Here is a 22,930-nt window from a genome sequence, read left to right as displayed (position 1 = left end):
ACTTTCAGTGGGAGTAGTTACCTATGGATTTTGAAAAACAGGGACCTTGGGCATTTTAAAAAATATTCACTAAGTGATCACTTGCAACTGACTTGACTTGACTTAAATTTTGTCCATAGATAAACAGCCACAGGGTTTCCTTTGCTTTTCATCCAGTAACTAAGAAATCCACTGTTATAATTTCATTTTCCCTGTGGAAATAATTAATATATAAAAGAGACACATTTCAATAAATGTGTCCACATACAAGCAATTACATGAATGCTTAGTGAGTGCAGTTGTCAGCAATAAGGCAGTGGTGTGGCTCTCGTTTTGCCCTTTCTATCCCGTTATGCTGCTGTCTTTTAATATTTACTCTTTACTCATGTTCTCTTTTTTGGCATTTTTAAACATGGATCTGCTGTGCATGGTTAGGGCTCCTTCTATATTTTGGGTGACACAGTAAGGGAAAGGGGAGGAGTTAGCAATCAGTTTGTTACATGAAAATCCTTTATAACATCCCATTTTAAAGCCTCTCTCTGTAGTACTGTACTGTAGTTATTCACAGCCCAGTTTCAGCAGAATCTTTATTGAAACTCAGTAAGTCAAACATGATTTAAGTAACTTTCTTAGCTCTCTTTGATTGCTTTTGTCACTGTAATACTCTTCAAAATGTGAGCAATAATGTCAAAAGAATAATTCCTGGAAGTGGGGGTAAAGGGTACAGCTTACATCAGTGACCCTATTTATTAGTAATCACAGGAAATCCAGAAAGTACAAATATGGCATACATAACTAAACTGAAATCTGGCACAAGCACTGTCTCACTTCAGCTATTGCAGTTTCTAAGCCCTGGTTCTGAGCCTACCACGTGACTAACTTCACATATCCAGGGTATGTTAAATAAGACATATATCTTTAAGAGCAAAAAGTGATGTTCTCCATCACTGGATGCAGAGATATTATTAGGTATTGATAGAAGGTGCTTTGAGTCAACCAGATGTTCTTCACAGGAATCATAAATTCTTTATGTTCCTCTCCTCTGCTATGTAGGGCTGAAAGCAGTTTTCTCTGGACCATTCAGCTGTCCTGTCAGTATATGCTTGGAGGCCTGCTAATTCTTGAGCCGGTAAATCTGATTTATGGTGCATGACGTCACTGCTGCAAGATGAAAGAGTAAAATGAAGAGGTGCTTTGTATCATAGTAGCATTCAAATTCATATAGTAGAGTTAACACTGTTCCTACATAATTTTTTGTCCTCTCTTGCACTGTGAAGATTAGCTTATGTTTACACAGTACAAAAAGTTGCCTGAAAACTGGACCAAAAATAGAATTTTCATGATAAAATGTTTTATTCCTTTTACATAGGCTTCATGTAAAATTAACAAGTACGACAAAATAACGCAGCCTCTCCTTTCTCTAGATATAATGAGATCATTGTTACTGCTGAAATTCAGGTCAGTGAATATTGCATTGTTCATACAGTCAAATTTTTAAAAGATCTTAGCAAATATCTAGTCTGACATCCCACACTATACAGACCACAGAATTTCAATCAGAAAATGCTGTCTCAAGCATAGAGTTTTTCACTGAGCTACAATGCATTGTCTGGAAAAAGTCTGTATATTTTAATCACCACCTTCTAGTGCCATGCTAAGTGCCTAGTGCCCAAAAATACTTAATAAATAATATTAGCAAGCCTCTGAAGAGATGAAATTTTTTTTAAAAAGCTGTGAATTTTAGGAATAAGAGGCTGACCTAACTTCTGAATAAGCTGTACCCAGCTGTCTGAATGAGAAAGACAGCATTTCTAAAGTGAATTAGGCACTAAATATTAATTGATTCTTGTAGATACCAATTTACTGTGGGGATCTGGAAATTACTTTGCCCAGAATGCTGAAGGAATAAGAGCTAGTCTTGCTTGTGGCACATTAAAGGTCAATAGGACACATGCCCTAAAATCCGTAAGTGCTTCTAAAGAAAAGCATTTTTTAATAACTCTAGTGAATAATGGATTTTTCATGCAGGGGGTTGAGGCATCTGATTCATGTCAATATCCAGAAGCAGCCAAAGGTTTGAGGTTGATCTGCCTGCATCTCAGTAATATACCTGCATGAAGATCCTTCTCAAAGGCTTCTGTAACAGTAAAGAGAACTTAAAATGTGACTAAAGTACCATTGTTAACAAAAAATAGTCTACTGCCATTCTACTGAAGAATACAAAAGAGTAAGCTGCAGACAGTGGAAAACCACACCATGCATGCTTCCTAAAATACATGTGAGAAAGGAACTTGCCCCTCTGCTCAAACCAGGAAAAGTTTTAGTTAAATCCAATTGGAAGAGCTAATTTTTAATCCAAAATGTCCAGGAAACACAGGATTGTAAACAGAGATAATCAGAACAGTGAAACACCTTACGTGTCAAACCAAAAAGAGAATAATCACAAAGAGAAATGAGCAGAAGCATAGTTAAAATTTCTATTATTTCAAAACTAATAATAATAGTAATAAAAGTTGAACAGTTAATCTTAAGTGCTGACCAGCAGCTTCTCATTTTCCTATCTAATCATAAGGAGAACAGCTCTTGTAGAAGTAGAGAGGTCTCTTATTTAGAAATTAACCTCATTGGGAGGCATCTTATTTTAGAAAATATCTCTTAGCATATCACATTTCCAGTTCCTCTACCTTCAGTTTTGAAGACTTTGGCTTCTTCCAATCAGTGAAAGAAACTGTATTGCAAACCCTGGAGAATCTACAGTCCTGTATCCAAGCTATATAAGAAGGAGGCAGAAGAACCTGTTTTTATGTCTTTCTCCTACCAGTATCACATGTGATATTACTGACAGCCAAAGCATACTTGATAAAGATTTTGTTCTGATGTTTATTCCCAGCTCCCTCTCGCAGAAAGGCAAAGCAAAAAACAGTTTATTGGTTCCAAGCTAGTTCCAGCTGGACATGAAGATTTCTAGTTGTATTTTCGAGCTGACCTTCCACCCTGATGATGAAACTGTTTTGTTCACCCACAATAGCATATGACTCACACACTCCAGTGCTGAACCTATATTCTCAGAAGGGACAAACATCTAACAGTTTGTATAAGAATATGTAAATGGTAGCATGCACTCTTTAAAGCTTGAATCTTACCAATGAGGTTAATTTTCTATTGCTGTGACTATACTAATATTACTAATTTGATTTAATTCACCATCTGGGACAGATGAAGAAACCGTGGAAGACTTCAGAACAGTGCCTTGACACTTAAATGTCATATTACATCAGTCCTGGAGAAAGACTATTTTAAGAATAAAATTGGATGCTACAGAAGAAAGAAAACAAATAAGTAAACAAAAACCCCTGTAAGTTTTTTCATGAGCAGCAGAACAAAAGAAACCTCCTTTCCAATAGATTTCTCACCTTAATCCCCACCTGTTTTCTTCTTGAAATAATCTCAGATCAGTGTTTAGCAGCAGGTGAATAATGAACATAGCACCAACAGTCTAGAGATGAGAATGACAGCAGATCATACCTTTTGTAGGGTTGTTACATTTTTCTTCAAATGAGGTACTACCTCCAATCTTGCTTCAACTCATTCCTCCTTTCTATTCTTGTTTTTCTCATTCTAATCAACAGCCAAACAGTAAAGCCCATAACTGAAATCCTACTTCCTTTTTAATAGTCTTATCCATACAGGTAGTTGTTGAGGCCAGTGATCCTGAAGAAATGATCTGTCAATCATTTAAAAATAAAATTACCTCTTCCATTTCCATTAGTTTCTTGTCATTGCAGGAAAACCAGAATGGAAAAGTTCAGTGTTTTCCTACCCCTTGACAGCATTCTGGGCCAAAGGATACGTTCTGAGACTTACTAAGATTCTGAAACAGAGCTTCTAGTTTTATTTCAATTTTTCTACAAATGAACCAGAAAAAATGCATAAGAATGTCAGTTTTGTACATGCTTCTCTCTTTTGTACCACTTTAATTCTTCTTTTTGCCCCACTGAAGATGGTTCTTCATCTGTGTAATCCATGTACACCTAACCCGTTGCTCTTGAATGTCTGCTCCATATTGATATAAGCTTGATATAAATCCAGAAGTTATAGACCTTATTTGGGAGCAGAGGAAGAAGTTGCACACTGTCCTAGAGAATAATGGAATATAATAAACAAAGCTTGTTGAAAAATTCTAATGAAGAAATACCTAGAATGATGAACTGGGATCTCAGTTTACAGTTAAACATGTTCCAGGTCATTTCTGATAACTACCACTTATTGTGTTCAGACATCACAGTTTAACACAATTTAAAACCACAGCACTTTCATCTAGCACCAGGTGTTCATTACTGCTGAAAAATCTGATTCATTCTGCTCATGTAAAAACCTACCTCATAAAATATGTATGTACTTTCAATGTTAACGCGATGTGTACAGTATCCAATGAAGGCTTCACTTCAATTCTGTGTTCTCATCTTCCTACGTGCTGTACAGGTTGCTTTCCCAATAAGGATTGTCACCTGAGAAGGGAATAAGTGACTGCAAGACTTTCACTGTGAAATACATCACCGAGCTGAACAGCAGGAGAAAATACAGCTAAGTCAAATGCTTCAGCCAAAGGGTCTGCAATTATACTCTCCAGAGGTGATTTTAGAGGTGAACAATGCTGCGTGTTAGAAATACAATTGAGTTCACACAAAACTGCAGCCTATTTTCAAAAAACAAAAGGAACAAAAAGCTTCCTATTGCCATCATAAAACCCAAAGCTCATTTGGGAAACAAGAGCCTTGGGGAACAAGAGCTCCAGACACAGTAATGCAACAATCTTTCTTTACCTCAACTGAGGACTTGACTCCTGAGTTCTCAAGGTGTTTTAGATATTTGTAAATCACTTTTTTCCACCAGAATGGTTCAGCCTTTCCTGTGGGCAGAATGCTTTACAGCTCACAACTGCTTTTCAGCTCACAGTTAGCATTACAGTTTAAGCTGGATCAGGATTATAAAACAGAATGTGTTATGGAAACTGCAGTGTAACTCCTCTGAAGGTAGACCTCGACCACTTCACAGCTGGATGTACAGCTGGCAGATGCATAAAACTGACTTATGCCGCAATCATATTCTTGGTGACCAGTGTGCCTCAAGAAATTTTTTTGCCAAGTGCTGGGTTTTCCCTGTCAATTGATTTTATAGAAGTGTCAGTTCACTGATCCCTAACTGACGCATTTCCACTGCGTCCTCACAGACAGATAATATCATAAGTATGTCACACATTCCTCAGATGTGTGGACATAAGAGTCCTCCAAAACTAGAACAGGTTTCTCAATATAGCCAGATAATCATATAGTAGGGTCCAGAGATTATCTGCTTATAAAAGAGGAAACAGTAAAAGAAAAAAAAAAAAAAGGTAATCACAGTGCTAAGTTACATCGGAGTATATTTTTTGCTTTCTGAAATCTTGTAGTGCAGATAAAGCAAAAGGAAGGAGTTACAAATACCAAGAAGGTTTTTAAAAGCATTTTACTTTATCCATGGTAAGTCAAGCAGCCCTTTGACCCCTCCCTTTAGAGTGGGAAGCGATGTTGCCAGCGCTCCAACTCTTTCACTGATAGAGTTACGTTTTGTCTTTCTTATGTTGGTGGCAGGTGTAGGAACTCATCTTTTCAGGTAGCAATTTACTTTTACTTAAAAACCATCTTTTTTGGATAATCCAGTTAGCTTTTAGCTTTCCTTTGTTTGCAAACTAATTCCCTCAGATTTCAAGCACTTTTTGTATTGCATAGGAGACAATTAATATAAACTGTTTATACAGGCCTTTGGAGAAATGGATGATTACAAGGGTGACACGTTCTGCAGGGAGAGATAAATCCTAATGCAAATTCTAACTCTGCATTCACACAGAGTCTGTCCCAAATTCTAAGGTAAATCTTCATTGCAGGATTACCTATTTTTTTCAAACAATGTCTCCTAACATCCTGATACAAAAGCCTTATCTTCTCTTTGCCTATAATTATACTAGTAAACTTTAAACCAGGCTAAAATCTGAGCAGGATAATTCAATGTTCTGTAGTCCTCTGACATTATCCTACTATTCCAAGGCTTGTGTTTTCTGATCCCACCATTTACACAATTCCTTTGGAATGTAAGCACCAAACTGTTTTAAAACACCTGTTCCATTCCCTACCCACACTTTACTCCATTTAACCTCCTCCATTTCACACTTTACACCTCACCTCACCTAAATTATACTAGATGCCGATCCATAACAGTGATCTCAAAGGATTTAATCAGATTGGAGAAAAGAAATATGAATTTGGAAGCCACATCAGAAGGACCAGTGCAAGGACATCAGACAGCACTCTGAGGAATGGGATCTGCTGGGTGGCTGGCTAGTGTAGGGCACATATGAAAAGCTTTAAGGTGGACGTCACTGCAGCATCAGCCAGACAATCATTGTGTTTTGTAGAGCAAAAGAGATTCATTTTCTTGTTATCTTCTCTCCTAATTATTCCAGCTCATTGAGCAAACTCCACATTTGAGGATCTAGGGATTAATAAGAGTATGTTCAGTGGAGTGCTGCACAGACATACCAGCTCTGATCTGAGGGAAGCATAGCCACGTTAGCACCCAGTTGCACCAGAGCTCATTATTTTCTTAACAGTTTAATTTAGCCTGGGCACAGCACCACTCTGCTTTGACTTCTCTGCTCTTAGCTCCATGACTAACTTTGTTGTCTTTCAACATTACTGGACTGTGGAGTGTATACAGACTCTAAGTCCTTCTGCAATTCTGCTGCCTTGTAAGAAGTGCAAACAGAGAACCCCACCTTTTCCTTCCCTCCCAGCTTCTTCCCCACCCAGTACAAAAATGACTCTATGGGTTTCTCTTCATGTGTCTACACCTTCTCAATTTCTCTTCATCAACTGAACTCCACATGACTAGGGCTGTGCTCACTTTGTCTACAAAGCAGACCATCATGGCTTGGAAAACATTACAGGTCATTCCCAAGCATAGAATAAGGAAGCCACGATGAGTCAGTATGGGATGAATGCAGTAGGTGGAGATGCTTCAATAAGGCAGACGTCAGACAAAGTATAATTCAGCTGCTTCAAATCATCAACCATTGTAGCAGATTTCTGTGCACTGAACATTCTAGGACCCTTAGGAAACTGGCCTCAGACTAAAATTTAGCCTTTGTCAATACCACCTCAGTAACACAATGCAATATCTTTTGCCTTGAGTCCTTTTATTTTACATGAACCCCTTTCTTTACAGAACCCCATTCTAATTCTTGCATGGTCAATACCGAAACAAGACTAGGATTGACAGCACTCAGATCTCCTTGGCACATCATTCAGAACACTTGGACAAGATAGATTCAAAAAGTAGAATGGTTTTGTAACCAGCTAGGGTGGAAACCATCTCTAACTAAATAAAAGATTAGCTACTGGTGATTGTCCCTATTATTTGAAATCTCTTGCTAAATAACAGTCTGTTGTGCTTTTGTATGTTTTGCTAAATCTTTCAGCCTAGTTGCTACATTTCTCACTCACACTATAGGGCTGAATTTCTTTTGATCTGTTGTGAAAAAGTTAATCTTGATATAAAGAAAATGTGAGGGATTTTTTTTTTTTTTTTTTTCTGGAGAGCACAGAAACATCTGATAAATGCTTTAATTTATGTCTTCACATGTCAGTAAAAACACAATAGGAAATTTCTGCCCACATAGCTGGGACCGTGTCTATTCGCATATCTTTATCCAAGGCGCCAGCTATGTAAACTTTGAGTCTTACTTAGATAATTGGAGGAAAGGGATAGTTATAAAAATCACAGAAAATATTTCTTCACTGAAAAGTCCAGACGAATCCAGTTTAAATTCTGTTTACTTCATCTCAGAGGTCATCTTCTCAGCTGTTGGCCCTTTACAGTTCCTTTCAGTTCAGAGGGAAAATGAAGGCAAATACAGAAAATGTAATAACACTGCAGATGCCAGGGTGGTGGCCAGACAATCTCTAGCTGTTACTAGGGCTGAGCTGATCTTCAGTCAAATCACATTACCAGACAGTGTGTGCATCTCACAATCTCCCGCTACCCTGACTGCAGCTAAAAATCCATGACCTTACACCACCTTTACCAAGAGCTAAGACAACAGTTTTCAGCTTGCAGCAGGCTCAGTATAAAGATGTGTGCATGTCTGTGACTGCAGAGGTAACTTGCTGCAGCCACTCAGTCACTCTGTGGTCGCTCGTCTGTATCAAATGGCTTACCTACAGAGCAAATTTTTTCTGGAGCAGATGTTTCTCACTGACTTTCTGCATGAACACCTTTATAAAAATTGTCTATATATTTAATCTAATTTCAAATTAAATTAAGTTAAATTAATACAGATTAGATTATATTAATTAGACTAGATCAATCTAATTTTTAAAAGGGTACTTTTATTCTAGCATAAAAACACTGAAACATGGAGTTAGCAATCATCCTTCTTCAAGTGCTGCTCAGAGAATGACTGTGATCAGTGTTCACCTTCTATTGTTGTCCTGTAAAATAAAGGCATCTATTGTCAGTTTTCCCAGCTCATGTTAGTGAGAAAAACCTATTCTCCTTACAATTACCTCCTTACAAGAATTTTTCTATATAGAAAAAAATTGAACATAGAATTAACACTTGTTAGACCAATAGTGCTCATAACATATTGAGGATTGTGCTTGGGAGTCTAGTTCTAAAATTAAAGGTATTGTTTTGATGTTCCTGTGGAACTGTTTCTGCAGAAGAAACATGAAGCTACTGTAACTCACACATATAGTGCATATATGAATTTATGTCCTTCTCTTTAGCTACATAAGAATTTTTGAAGTACAGTCATCACAACAGTGGGGACAGGGATCTTTCTGCACACTGCCTGCCTCGCAAATGTGAATTACAGGCTAGTGTCTTTTCCTGTGATGGAGCACTTACAGCTGTTACTTGCCATACTTAAGGTTGAAGCTAAATTCCCTGCAGGAACCATGATGAGTGACAAAAAAAAAAAAAAAAAAAAAAAAAAAAGAAGTGTTACAATAGGAGGTCAATTTGACAATTAGATAAAAGGGAGATTTGAGATGTGCCATATTCTAGCACATTTTTCCAAAGGAAATATTAGGTACAGGACAATGATTTAATGGTTTCTGAAGACCAAAGGTTGCTCAAACAGATAAAGGAGGAGTAGAAAACACATGCAAAGGCAGAGATTCAGACATGTTCTTTCTTCATGCCATTCCTCATGATCTGTCATATGCCTTCAGTGAAATTTAGTAATATTCTTCTTTCCTGAGAGCTGTTTGTGAGTTGTAACAATACAGTCCTTGGGACTTTGACACTGTAATTTGTTGCCATGACAGTAACAGGAATATTATAAATTAAGCTCCCACAAGGACTCCATGCCTCTAGACAGAGGCAGTGAAAGAAAGGGACCAAGAAATTATATATAAAACTTATGAGAAAATATGATTTTTCTTTCAAACCATCAGCAAAATAGGGTTTGATGCTGTTCCAGCTAAAATCTGTAGGAGTTTTGTTACTGATATCAACAGGAGCAGAATCAAGCACAGTTTGTCATGGAGATTAATATGCAAAAAAAAAAAAAAAAAAAAAGAGATGTGAGCAGCAAAAAACCTCTGCAATCCCTCATGAAAAATCCTTTTCTGGCTTTTGAATGCATTTGTTGTTGTTGCTACTTTCCTACATGAAAAAGGGAAGAGCTGAACATCAGAAAGATGATATTGTTTGGAAATCTCTAAAGGATATCATTCTGCTTTCAACAAGACAGATTTGGCTGTTTTCCTCACTTGAGGAAGTTAGATGGTCCCAGTAAGGCTTCGCTTGCAATTATGCTCTCTGCTAAGACAACGGTACAATAGCTGAGTGCCAAGTCAGATCAACTGTTTCAATGGGCTTGAGACTAGATCCTATGGCTCTCACTCACAGAAATTGTGTTCAGTCACATAGATGAATTTGAGGAAGGACTTTTTTCATGTTTAAGATTGAAGGATTAGGCTGTAAAAGAAGGAAACTAATCTCAAGGGTCAACAATTATTTCCCAGTATTTTTCACTTAATAATTAAAAAAAATGGAACCCTCTCACTGAATGGCACAGCCAACTTCAGGAGTCAGACAGGGGATTTTAGAGCACTTAGGATGTTTATCTTTCTCAGTAAGTGTTTTTTAACCTGGAAGGAGAGGAGCTCTTTTATAAAACTTTTCAGCCATTGATCTGAAAAATGACCTGTATCATTACATTCATGCTGCAGGAAGTGAAAGGAAGGTACAGGGATATAAACAATGTTTTCAAGGTTAAACTGTAAGAGAGTTACTCTGTTATAGTACCATGGATGCTAGAGCATGTATGTGCCTTTCCAGGTAGTCATGTGCTATCAGAAATTGAGTGCAACACACCCTGCTCATTAGACATACTATCGGCATAGCCAATGTGTTGAAAGAAAGATCCCCAGAACCAGAGGAAACAGGAGTTGACAAAGTGCTACACTTCAGGAAGAGCGAAGGCTTGGGTTTGTGTGTGCGTGCTTCCAAAGAAGTCATCATTATTGTACAGATGAATAGGGCATCTTCGTCACAGCAAAGCCATCACAGCCCTCAAAGTGAGGGTCTTGCACTGTTGTCAGTGGTACAGTTGAATGTGAAGTGAACACGCAACACCAACACAAAGCAATTTATTGTTCAGCTCTGAGAGCAGATTTTTGCCATCAGTGTTTTAATCAAGTTACAAACCAAGATATATGTCTTATGGCTTCGACGGTTTTCCTAGTCTGTGACAGATAATTCTATGCAGATTTACAGGGCACTTTGCCATTGTTCTGTCCATTTCTCATATTTTGTATTTCTATATATCATCTTGACTTCAGTTAACTTTCTGCTGTCTGCATATGATGCTTGCATTCTCAGAAAGGAAAGAATAAAGTGTAATTTCAAAATAAAAGACAGATAAAGAGACAGGAATAGAAATGTTTGCAAGGATAATAGAACTAGTCTTAAAGAGAAAGAAAGAATTATAACTATTAAAGTTTGGAAACCAGTAAAACATTCTCTAAATTTCTGTTTTCTATACAATAATAGAATAAATCTAAGATCAGAAATCTTGGTATAAGATGTAAGAACAAGTACCTAATGTGGAGGAATTCTTGTTACCATTAGGCTTAAAATGCCCATTTTTTCACCCTTGCAGAAGTACAGCACATTAGTTTTAAAACTCTTGTTGACCTAAATAGAGTAATGTACATTTTTTTTCCCTATCACAAAAATTATACAGCTTACCCTTCATAAGGTGAAGAAAAGTGGCTACATATCAGTTAGGTCCATTGCTTAGTTTTCCAGGTAGAACACCAGTGTTTATTGTTCCTCCACCCTCAGGGCTGGAGGAACCCTGGGTGGGGTCTCCCAGGGCTCCACGGTTTCTTCATACTGGCAAACCCCTGTGGGAAAGGACCAAACCAACTGATGAGGAAACAACCACCGTGGTAGCGGTAGCACAGAGAAAACACCCAGCTGTGAACAAAATGCAAAAGCCACCAAAAGCACTACCTGTCCTGCAAGCTCTGGGTACACAGTGAATTGATGAGAAGCAACTTGCTGAGCTTAAGGGCAGAGAAGACTAAGGTGAGTTTGTGAGGAAGAAGCAAGGATTGCAGAGTTTGGCAACTATGTAGAAGGTAGCCACATGAATACTTTGGTAAATAATGGATACTCTGAAGGGAATAATGCAGTGCACCTCACAAAATTAATTCAGTAATGCTACTAATTATTAACAGTAAGCCACTGATTATTACTATTACTTCTAGTCATTATTTTTAATAACTGCAACCAGAAATTCTTAGTCTTATCATCTCCACATATGAAACAGCAGATACTGAACATATTATATTAAGAATTCCCTGTCTCACCAAAACCCATAAAAGATCTTATGAGAATAGGGTACAACACTAATTTGTTTTTATGTACCTCTTTCCATACTATTGACATTTTCACAGAATCACAGAATGGTTTGGGTTGGAAGGGACCTTAAAGATCATCTAGTTCCAACCCCCCTGCCATGGGCAGGGACACCTCCCACTAGACCAGGTTGCTCAAAGCCCCGTCCAACCTGGCCTTGAACACTTCCAGGGAGGGGGCAGCCACCACTTCTCTGGACAACCTGTTCCAGTGTCTCACCACCCTCACAGTGAAGAGTTTCTTCCTTGTATCTAATCTAAATCTACCCTCTTTCAGTTTAAAATAATTATCCCTAGTCCTACCACTACATGCCCTTGTAAAAAGTCCCTCCCCATCTTTTCTGTAGGCCCCCTTTAAGTACTGGAAGGCTGCTATAAGGTCTCCCAGGAGACCTTATTTTCTCCAAACTGAACAACCTCAACTCTCAGCCTGTCTTCATAGGAGAGCTGTTTCAGTCCTCTGATCATCTTCATGGCCCTTCTCTGGACCTGCTCCAACAGTCCATGTCATTCTTACACTAGGGGGCCCAGATCTGAACACAGTACTCCAGGTGGGGTGTCACAAGAGTGGAGTGGAGGGGGAGAATCACCTCCTTCAACCTGCTGGTCACACTGCTTTTGATGCAACTCAGGATATGGGTGGCGTTCTGGGCTGTGAGCGCACATTGCCAGGTCCTGTTGAGCTTCTCCTCAACCAATACCCCCAAGTCCTTCTCCTCAGGTCTGCTCTCAATACATTCCCTGCCCAGCCTGTATTTGTGCTTTGGTTTCAATGTGGCTGAAACTTCAGGAGAACACTTAAAAACAGGTCTTCTGATACTTGGTGCTGACTTGGTTACATCCATCAGATCCTACTGGATATCCATACAAAGAAAGAGATGGAAAGATAATGTAAGAAACAACATGATAAAGCTAAGTATTACTTGAGGGATTTAAGAAACATTAGTGAGATGCTTATTCTTTTTCCTTCCAAAACATGAATGACTTGTTTTACATGGAGCATGGAGATCTCTTGGCACTATGCCAGTTTTCCTCTACTTTATCTTCTTGTGTTTGCATCTACAGACAGTCACAAACATCATAAAAAATACCCCAACAACCAAAAAACCACGATTTTCCAATCCAGACTGGGATTTGGAGTCATAAGGAAAACTCTGAGTTCATTCCACAGAACATCTAAACTCATTTAATAATAGTCAAAAGATGCCTACCATATTGCTATGATATCCTTGTATAAAATATCTACCTTTCTTCTTCCCTAGCATCAGTAGCAGAGTCAGGTAAAATAAAGAAATATGATGTGTGTTTCATCACACTAAACCATACATCTTCTTTCTTTTTTTAGTTCCATTTGTCCATTTCTGGATGATTTTCTTATTGGCTATTTCTGTCTTATTTTATTTTTCCACTTCAGTTCTTAATTTCTTCATTTACATTTAAGAAGTTAAACTGTATTCTGTTTTAAAGAATACCTCTCTTTTTCTCTGCCATCTGCTACTGGCTTACCCTTTTGTTCATTCCAGTTCTTGCCTTCCTCTCTTTTCTTTCCATCCTCTTTATTTCTGCATTATCTGGCTCTGTTTCTTCAGCTTCACCTATGTCCCACTGTTCTTCAGCCCCATCATAACCCCATCTCTCTCTGAAACATTCATACATAACACTTCATAAATAGCGCACCTCAATGTAAGGCAAGGACATGTTTTTTCCAGGATCGAAAGGAGAAAAATTTTGATGTGAGCAAGATCATAGATCACTGTAGGTAATAGGGTAAAATCCTTTTGCTCCCTTTTGAGCACGTAGTGTTTTTGGTCATACTGTCTCCTGTGCAGGTGGTTGCCCTGACTAAAGTCAACACCATCATACTTATAACAGCAAATGGTACCAGGTGACCTGGGAAAAGACCGAAATCTGTTTCTCTCACTTGAGCTCCAACAGCAAAGGCCTGGTCTAGATTTCCTCTCTCCATAAAAATTCAGCTCTTAACAGACTCAGAAAAATCTCATGTGGACAGTTTATATCTCTGCCAGAATCCTGCAGGAGCTGCATATTTCCTTCTGTATTGGATGTATTTTTAAATAACTCTGAACCTCAATAGAAAATCTATAGCTTTCATATATGAAAGGCTTTAAAAAAACCCCATCTGATTTACCTTAGGGAACAATACATAGATTATTAATTACTGTTTCATGAAACTGAAAATAATCTCTTGAGTTTGGGATCAAGAAGGTTAATTGTCATAACAATACTAACAGCAGCTATACAAACTGCAGTATGCACAAATATTGTGCATCTTTATTTTGGTGCTGGAGTTGACAGTGAAATAATGGACATATTTGCTTTTCAGATGTTTTGTTAAGGGCAAAGATTGATGTCCTACCATTTATTCTGATGGTGTATTTCAAGATGTGTTTTTAAGGTTTATCTTTGTTGCAGCCTAAAAATATATTATCTTTGCAAAGAAGGGAGGACAAAACAAGGTGTTACAATTTTGCACAGAGATGTTTGGGCTCAGACAATATCTCCACCATCTTGCTGCTTGCCAAGGATGACACAACTCACTGGAAAACATTACACACACACTCTGCATTGCCAATTACCAACTGGTCCAAGCAATTTAGTGGTACTGTATTACAGCTGTACAGACTGTGAGAGTACTCCAGTACCTATTTACATGCAGCAGAACATTGTAGGGTTTGCCAGATGTCCTAAAATTATCACTAGCACAAACACAGATAAAGGTAAAAATGAATAATTTATTAATACAATCCAGACACACACAAACTATTCACAAAGTCTTTTCCAATGACTCATGAAGAAAAATATAAATAACTGATGTTTAACTACTGTTACTCTGAATGAGCTCTAAGTGACTTCTCACTCAGCATCTCTTAGCTATCAATCTGTCAAGGAGATTTCTCAACTTTTTCCTTGGGAAGCTAGTTCTTCTGTAAGCCCTTCATCTTGCAGTTTGCCTTTAGGGAGGATCATGGTAGCGCGTGAGCCTGTTTAACGTACATACGCAAGCTTCTCCGAGGGGCTCATTGGGATTAAAATTCCTCCAGCATGCACTCTGTCATACAGGAGTCCTATGAGTATAAGTTAGTTAGGTTAGCTAGGAGCACAACTTTTTTTCCAAAGGATTATTCCCCAGTCTTAGATTTTTTGACTTGGTGATGTCTCTGGCCATGGTGGCATAGAGTGATTGCTGATCCATAATGCAAGTGGAATCTCATAACCATGATCCTGGGGCTGCCACATTCCCACAGTACACTATCTAACCTGTAGTACAAACCAGGACATAAAAATAGACCGGGATTCTTTGCTTCTTCTCATGTTTAATCAGATTATTACTAAAACACAATAATCATCAGTGAAATACATAGTTATTTTTTCAGATTTCTGAAGCTTCCCAGGTTCTTTCCAACATCTAGAGTCTATATATATTTCTGAGTCAGTGCAAATGATAGCACCCCATTGCATGTGTGCCTCATCTGTTCCCATGAACCTTCCACTCCAGCAATATTACTTGGAATGTCATTTTCCTGTTGTTAACATTCCAAGCATTCCTTTCATGCAGGAACTGCTTGCCACCAAGTCCAGTCTATCTCCCATTTTCAGCAGATAAAATGTTATCATTCTTTAGAAGTCAAAAAGCACACTCAAATAAGTATTTGACCTCTGTCTGACAGGACTGAAAGGCTAGAGATAAAGCAACAAGACAATGTCTGCCTAACAAACACATATACACAAGGGATGAAGAAAAATTAAATTAAATCTCTGTTCAGACAAGGAAGGTACAAATCTGAGGATGACCGTTACTTTAACCACAAATCCTCATCTCCATCCTAGTCTTCATTCTTGGATTTTCAAGGCTCAACTGGATAAAGCCCTGAGTAACCCAATCTGAGCTATGTGCTGATCCCACTTTGTGTAAGAGGTTGAACAAAGACCTCCTGAGATCCTCTGTGACATGAGTTATCCTATGAAACAATGCATAAAACAAAAAGCAATCAATACCTAGTGGAGTTTTAAATTTTGTTTTATAATAACAACTAGAAATCAAGTAAAAAAGATCTGAAGTTTAAACTTCCTCCTCCCTATCCAGTTATGTTGCTCTAATCTTCACAACCTCCTGGCTCTAGTGCTCAACACCATTCCTCTAGATACACACTCTCACACCTTGGATGGTCCAATTCAACACCCTGTTCTAGCTTGTACCCACTTTCAAAGAAGTGACTTTCTCTTTGGCCAAAAAAGTTAAATTATCAATGGCTTAAATTATTTTTAAAGTAATTGCCATTTGTGAAACTCATAATTAGGAAATTAGCTATCAGTCAAAAACCCTAATTCTTATTACAGATATAAAAGAGGTGGTATAGAGAAAAGTGTAAAATATTTTCCCCAAACAAGGTTTCATTCTTCACAATAGCTTTTTCAATGGCCTGAGTTTTCCAACATGATCTGGTGTTTGGAGTGCTTATATAGAGGTGTTCACAAGGAACCTAGTTTTCAATGGGCCAGGTCTTTTCAGTGTGCCCAGCAAGTAACAGGTAACAGAGAAGATGGGGTACTTTTACTAATGAAGTTCTAAAATTCACAGATGTGCCCAAATCATTAAGTAGCCTACTGAAATTGGTGTCACTGACCCACAGGGTTTTTTTTTAAAGTGTAACCTATGTCCTTTCTTAAAAAAAAGATTTTCAGATATACTGCAACACAGGTTCATGCCAAGGTAATAGGCCAAGCAACTAGCAAGGGAAGACTTGGCATTAAGAGTCTAGGGGTTTGTTTCCAGTCTTCTCACTGTCAATAAGAACTTGCAGAGTCTGGCCACAGTTTCAGTGCATCCAGCGATAGATAATTCTGCTTTGTCTCTAGAGGATGGATAAAGGTCCTCACATTTCAGCCAGACCTAGGATGCCAGGGGTGGGAATGGAAGGCATGGAGTGTCTTCCAGGAGCCATCTCAGAGGACCATTAACCAACCCAAAACATCCTCAAGTGGGAAAATGTGCTGGTATTTGCCACAGAGAACTTATAGGAAGGTTTAAGGAAACTATCTGTCTTCACAATACATTTCTGAAGGGAAAATAAAATCTACACTGGAAATTAATTGCCTGTGAATCTCTCCCCACTTCTGATCTTTCAGGGAGAGGGATCTGAAGAAGCTAGAGAAGGGATCAGATATATATGAAGCCATGAGAACAAGGTGAAGAGGTGATTAATGTTGCTTCAGTGTTTGAAAGGGAAAAGGTAACTCCAAATTTCTTCATTTTCAGCCTGATTATTTATACTTTCTGTAACAAACTGCCACTCATGAATGAAATGTTTTTTTCTGTTCCATGGAAACAATGAGCACTGGAAGTGTTCTGTCTTAAAATAACTCTTTTTATCATTCAAGAACATCAGCTCCAATATGAATCAAATAATCTGTCTGATTGTCAAATTCTGCCACCTTCAATGCTGCCTCTCTTTATCAGAGACTTTTCCTTACCACACAAAAGCCTCTGTAAATCCAGCCAAAAAAAACCTATTAAATATTTTATGGGTTTTTGATAATAAAAAAATATTGTGCATCTGCCTTAAAATTGTTTTTTTAAGGGCTCATGATCAGTCAGACTTAGGTAACTGTGAGCTCAGAGACTGTGATCAATGGTAGAACACCTGATATATGTCCTGGTTTAAGTAATAGGTCTCTAAATAGATTCAGCAATGCATTTAGTTGTTAAAATATTCATACCTGTTTTAATATGTTTAATTTGAAGATAGTCAAATTCATAAACTTTATCCCCAACCTCGAGCACCATGCCATTGCTATGTTCTCCTAACATACTGTTAGCAGCTCCATGCTGTCATTCTGCAAGATGTATTAGCCAGAGGTAAGTTAATTATTAGTTGGAAGAAAATTTATGATATGTTTCAAAAGCTTCACATGAAGTGTTGCTTGGAGAAGAAAAAAAATAAAGAAAAAAAAAAAGAAAGAGGAGAGAGAATAAGTAAATGTTAAGCCTTGGGCATTACATTTACATTTATGAGATCCTCTATGATTTACTGCTCCAGCTTATTTTCCTAAAAATGCCTTGGGTTTGTTTCAGCTAAAATATGCTATGATGCTTATAACAATAATTTATTTAAGGTGTTCTTTACTCTGTGACTATTCAAGCACAAAAGTGGGTACCCCATAGCAAAATTCGAGTCACAGCCATGGCTTAGAGCCATCCCAACACAGCTATAAAACCCATATGTGTACAATCCCTTACCTGTCCCCATTCATCAAAAGCTGCATCAGGTCACCACTTTAAGCAAAGTTACCAAGTTTCCTCGATCAGCGTCTGGATTTGTAGCCAGGATTACAACTTGCCCTTGCAAGAAGGGGGAAGCTGCCTGTGGGCAGTTTCAGCCCTTGACACTCAACACTGGAGTACCCACACGGTCCCCTGAATGCTGGCTCAGGGGCAGAAAGTTCTGGATAATGTTGATTAATTATTCTTATTTTATTGCCACCTTTGTTGTCAGTAGAGGTGTGTTAACATGCCTACTTATAAGTCAGAAGTAAAGGAAACAGAGTAGATCAGTAGCTGACCTAAGATCTCCTGTCTGCTAACACAACAGCCCTTTATTTCTTTCACTGCTTAAGTATTCCTTGACAATTAGCAACCATCAGTGAATGTTGACTCCAGTGGACCATATTAGTATGATATGGGGTAATAATTCCACTATTCCTGTGCTATTTATAGGTTCAGAGATCCTGCCTTCTTGGCTCAGTGCAACATCACAATCTAAAAGAGGCAGAACTTTTTAATGCAATTTTTGGCATCAGTACTCTCTTCAGAACAAGATGAACTGGAATGGATTAAACAGTGATATGTGTAGAAAAGATGAATAAATAAAACGAAAAGAGTCTTTGTCAGAAAAAAAAGTTATCTTCATATTTTAAGTTGACAGGAAAACACTGAGAGAATTACTGCAGAACATTTTATAAACAAATTTCAAAGAAACAAGAATTGTTTACATTGTTAAAATTATTTTAAATTTTAAAGGGAGTTGTTCTTACTGAAGAAAGCAGAAATGCCAAAGATTGATTTATTGGCAAATAAAAATGAGATCTGGCTTTGTGATGACAAAAAATAATTTATTTTTTCCCCTTAATCAGTTAAGATAAACATTCTTTTCCAAAACATTCCCATTATCCTCACTGAGTTACTTTTTTGGTAAACCTTGTTTTTGACCAGTTCTCATAAATATAAAAGAAAACTGGATTTAGGATTTGAAAAAATATTTGTGTAAACAGAAGAAAATCTTTTATTCAAGGGAATGGAGGGAGGACAAGCGAGTTTCAGAAACCAACATGTGAACACAGAAAAATGAAACGGAAAATGCTTACTCAGAAAAAGGATGCAAGTGACAGAGAGTCTTAGAAGTTGGAGATCTCTCTTCTGAGACAGCTATCTGAAAAAGACTGTAAAGTGGAAAAGCACTACTGATATTCCCAAAAGACTTTTTTCCATAAGTAATTTTTATAAACTGTGAACTGCTTTGCTGGAGTGAAATCATAAGGAGAACAAGTTTGAAAGTGGTGCCTTGGGAACTACATACGTAAATCCTGTTGTTTGCTAACAGGATTTGTGAACAGAAGTCCCCATGCACTGCGTTACAGACTGAGCTCTGAGAGGATTAAAACAAACTGAATATTTCTTTTTCAAGCCTTTTTATTTTTATTCCCTTTCTTCCTCAGTATTCAAGATGACACCATCTTTACAGCTAGAGGGAGCTGGCTTGTAACGAGGGCCTTGTGAGCTGCAGTTATTTCTCACTCTAATGTCAAATCTGATACAGCAGTTAGGCAGTTTGTTAAATCCAGAGAAACCCTAGGAAGTCAGAGAGTTATTCTGGAGCTCCATTGATTCAATTAAGAAAATCAGAGGGATCCATGACTATCAATTACCAATTTAAAAAGGACAATCTAGAACAAGGTGAAAACAGCATGAGAAAAGAAGGTGACCTGGATCTGGATCTCAGATTCCCCAGGGGAGTGAAGTTGTCCTCATTACCCTGGAGCACAGCCACAGGAAGAGGAAGGGAGGGATGTGGAAAGGGTTCCTTCCACCAAACTCCCAGGCACTGAGTGCATGTCCATGGGTAGGGATGGCTGCAGCCATACCTGATTGCTGAAACATGCCAGTTCACTGCCTTGTAAAGAAAATACAACCCACTGGTGAATCATTTAGTCATTCTTCAGTGATCTACCTGGGTTTTAAAGAAAATATAAGACAGACATTATTAGGCCTGAGTGCCTTGCAACATTTGAAAAATGCGTTTTGTAAATCAAGTGTTGAAGCAGAAGGTAAAATTTACCCATCTGCCAAAGGCCAGTGCAAAGTCAATGTACCATTTACTTTCTCAAAATAAGTTTAAGGGAGACCTATGGTTTCATGCTGGCCTTTCCCAAAAGGGTGAGCTTCAAGATCATTCAAATGGAAAATAATATCCTTAAAAATGAATACTCTAATAGAGGAAAAGAAGAAGTTTCTTGACATGGTGAAATAAATAAAACCCCCAGATAGTATTACTGAGATGAACGTCTGCAGAAAGTTAGAAAGAGAGGTAACATTTTTTGCAGCATCACAGCCAGGAAATTGAACAACAGGTTAACTTTAAAGAGATACTATATTCCAAGCAGAAAGAGCCTTGCATATTTAAGAAAGTAAAACAACCTAAACACGTTAAACTCCTTTGAAATGTAATTTTACATTTCTTCAGTAATTCCAGGGGAAATAAAAGATTTATTTTAAATTGTCTTTCTAAATGTCATCTAGCTGTTTTCATGATTGCTGCTTAAAGAGGAAACACGCAGAAATAATGCTGGAACACTTTTGAGTGGCTTTTATTCTTGAATGCTGCCCATCCTCAGGACAACTTTGCCCTTGCTCTTGCCCTCATGTACTTATTTCCATGAAAGAAAAATGTCACAGCTCTGAACTAGTAACATCTTACATCAATTTAGGATTAGTGTAAAGGATTGTTTCACAAGGTGTCAGGCTGACAAAGGATCACAGGACAGCAAAAACCAGCCAAGGCTACGAAATGGAGCCGTAGCAGATAGGCTGTTCTTACTGCCTTGGGGTTAAATGCTAATGTCTGATGTATTCATTCTTGAATTTTTATGTATATATACATATATAAATATGTATATGTAAACACATTTTAGGAAGCTCTTTGTGTCAGACCCTCAGCTTGAAAGGGGCTGTTCAGTGTGTTTGGCAGATTCTTCATCTGCATAGTGTCATCTATTTAATTAGTCATATTTTGAGGGATGGTTGTTGGCTCTAGTCTGTTTATATTGACTGTATTTTCAAATAATTATATTGGGCACATCTGTGAAGTTTTTATAAAAATACCCCAAGCCTATAAATAATAGATCTTTCACTTGATTCCAAACAGTAACACATTATTCAGCAGGGTCTTACTTGTTTCTGTAAAAATTAGGAGAAAGCTCCTAGGAAACTAACTTTTCAGAAAGCTGTGAAAGTATAGATGCACAAGTGCACAGGACTCTGGTGTGAGACTCTAGACAAGGACGCACTTCTAGTCTCCGCCACAGACTCAGAACCCCTTGCTATCCCATGGAGCTATCACAGCATTTAACTGCATGAAACGGTGGAGGAGGAAAAACAGCTAGCTCAAAAGAAATCAAAGAGCCTCAGAACCAAGCTGTAGCTGCATAAATGTTTAGCAGCAATTGCAAATGTGAATTGTGGGAGCTGAAAAACTTTGAATAATTTCTAAACTGTGTACAAACAATTAAAAGAGGGATCTAAGTGGACTGGAGACAAAACTCTAGTCAAGTCAGCAGTTTCCAAGAATCACACATTACTTTGAAAACTACTGTGGATCTGTTACGAGAGTAAACACCTGCAGGATAAAATTAAATGTATAAAAGTATACATGTCAGATGACCTCCTTTTATCACAAGCCTGCAACTTCTATGTAGTTTAAGCAGTTAGGTGTCTGCATTCTTCCTTTTTTTTTTTTTTTCCTATATAAATTTGCAAATAAATTTGATTTGTAAATCCCCAATGGAGTGGACAATGGTGAGACAAGTCTCAAAGTCCAGGCATTTATTAACTTCCCACAATGTACTAATTGGATACACAATAATTAGCTAAGTATATAATGAGTTGTGGCAAGCGATACAGTATGCCTTGCATTACTTAATGGTAGTGAAGTAAAAGGGCAAAAAGGAAAGGAGGGAAATGGAGAGAATAGAGAAATAGAGATCACCAGTTTGGGTTCCTGCATCGATCCTGCCAGTGAGGGTTCAAGGAGGCATCCATCTTCTTCGCTTCGCTTCACTCTCCAGACACACACACCCCCCCTTGCCCCCCTCTTGATTTATACACACTTTCCTTGGGTCCATCCCCTAGGTCGACCCACATACCTACGTATCCCATGTATGGGGAGGGGTAAGGTGTTTCATGGGATGATGTAATTAGCATGATCTTGTTAGTCTTTGTTAACATATTCAGGGTGTTAACTTTAATGTGCATTTCATGGATAACGAAGCAAAGGCTGTTCACCGGACAGATGGCCCTTGAAATTTGACCAGGTGCACCAGAGCAGAACCATCCTGTCTCCACAGGGCTCCCCCCTCCAGCTGTATCCTGTGTTATTCGAGCAGCCTTATCAGCTTCAGCCTCCACACTATCCACCCCATGACTATAGTTTCATTACTTGCGAGTGTTTGAGACATTCCTTAGATTGAAGGGCCTCCACTCCCCCTGCTATACTTTATCTCTTTCTCGGGCTGTTTTTCTCAGTCTTTGTTTCTTGCAGGCCTGTTTCTTTCAGGACCTGTTTTTACAAGTCATGTCTCACAGTGATTCAAGTTGGTTCCTATGTTTCCGAACCTACTTTGCTCATACATCACTGTCTAGACCTCTAGTTTCCTGAAACCCACTTTTCAAAGTTACCTTTGCACATTCA

At 38.1% G+C, this 22,930-nt stretch overlaps 2 long non-coding RNA genes across 2 annotated transcripts; both read right to left on the bottom strand.

The window, feature by feature from the left end:
- Window positions 1-548: 548 nt before the first annotated feature.
- Window positions 549-4,449, bottom strand: LOC141921779 (uncharacterized). The gene is made up of 2 exons (XR_012622776.1): window positions 4,359-4,449; window positions 549-1,140 (listed from the first exon to the last, which is right to left on the bottom strand). It is a non-coding gene; the product is annotated as an uncharacterized LOC141921779 (long non-coding RNA).
- Window positions 4,450-8,384: 3,935 nt separating this feature from the next.
- LOC141921777 (uncharacterized) lies at window positions 8,385-22,309 on the bottom strand. The gene is made up of 3 exons (XR_012622775.1): window positions 22,229-22,309; window positions 11,275-11,432; window positions 8,385-8,504 (listed from the first exon to the last, which is right to left on the bottom strand). It is a non-coding gene; the product is annotated as an uncharacterized LOC141921777 (long non-coding RNA).
- Window positions 22,310-22,930: the final 621 nt, after the last annotated feature.

Source organism: Strix aluco, chromosome 3 (genome assembly GCF_031877795.1).
Source record: "Strix aluco isolate bStrAlu1 chromosome 3, bStrAlu1.hap1, whole genome shotgun sequence".
In the NCBI taxonomy this organism is placed as follows: Eukaryota; Metazoa; Chordata; class Aves; order Strigiformes; family Strigidae; genus Strix; species Strix aluco.
The sequence above is the reverse complement of the archived record's forward strand: the minus strand, read 5'-3'. Positions and strand labels throughout refer to the sequence as shown.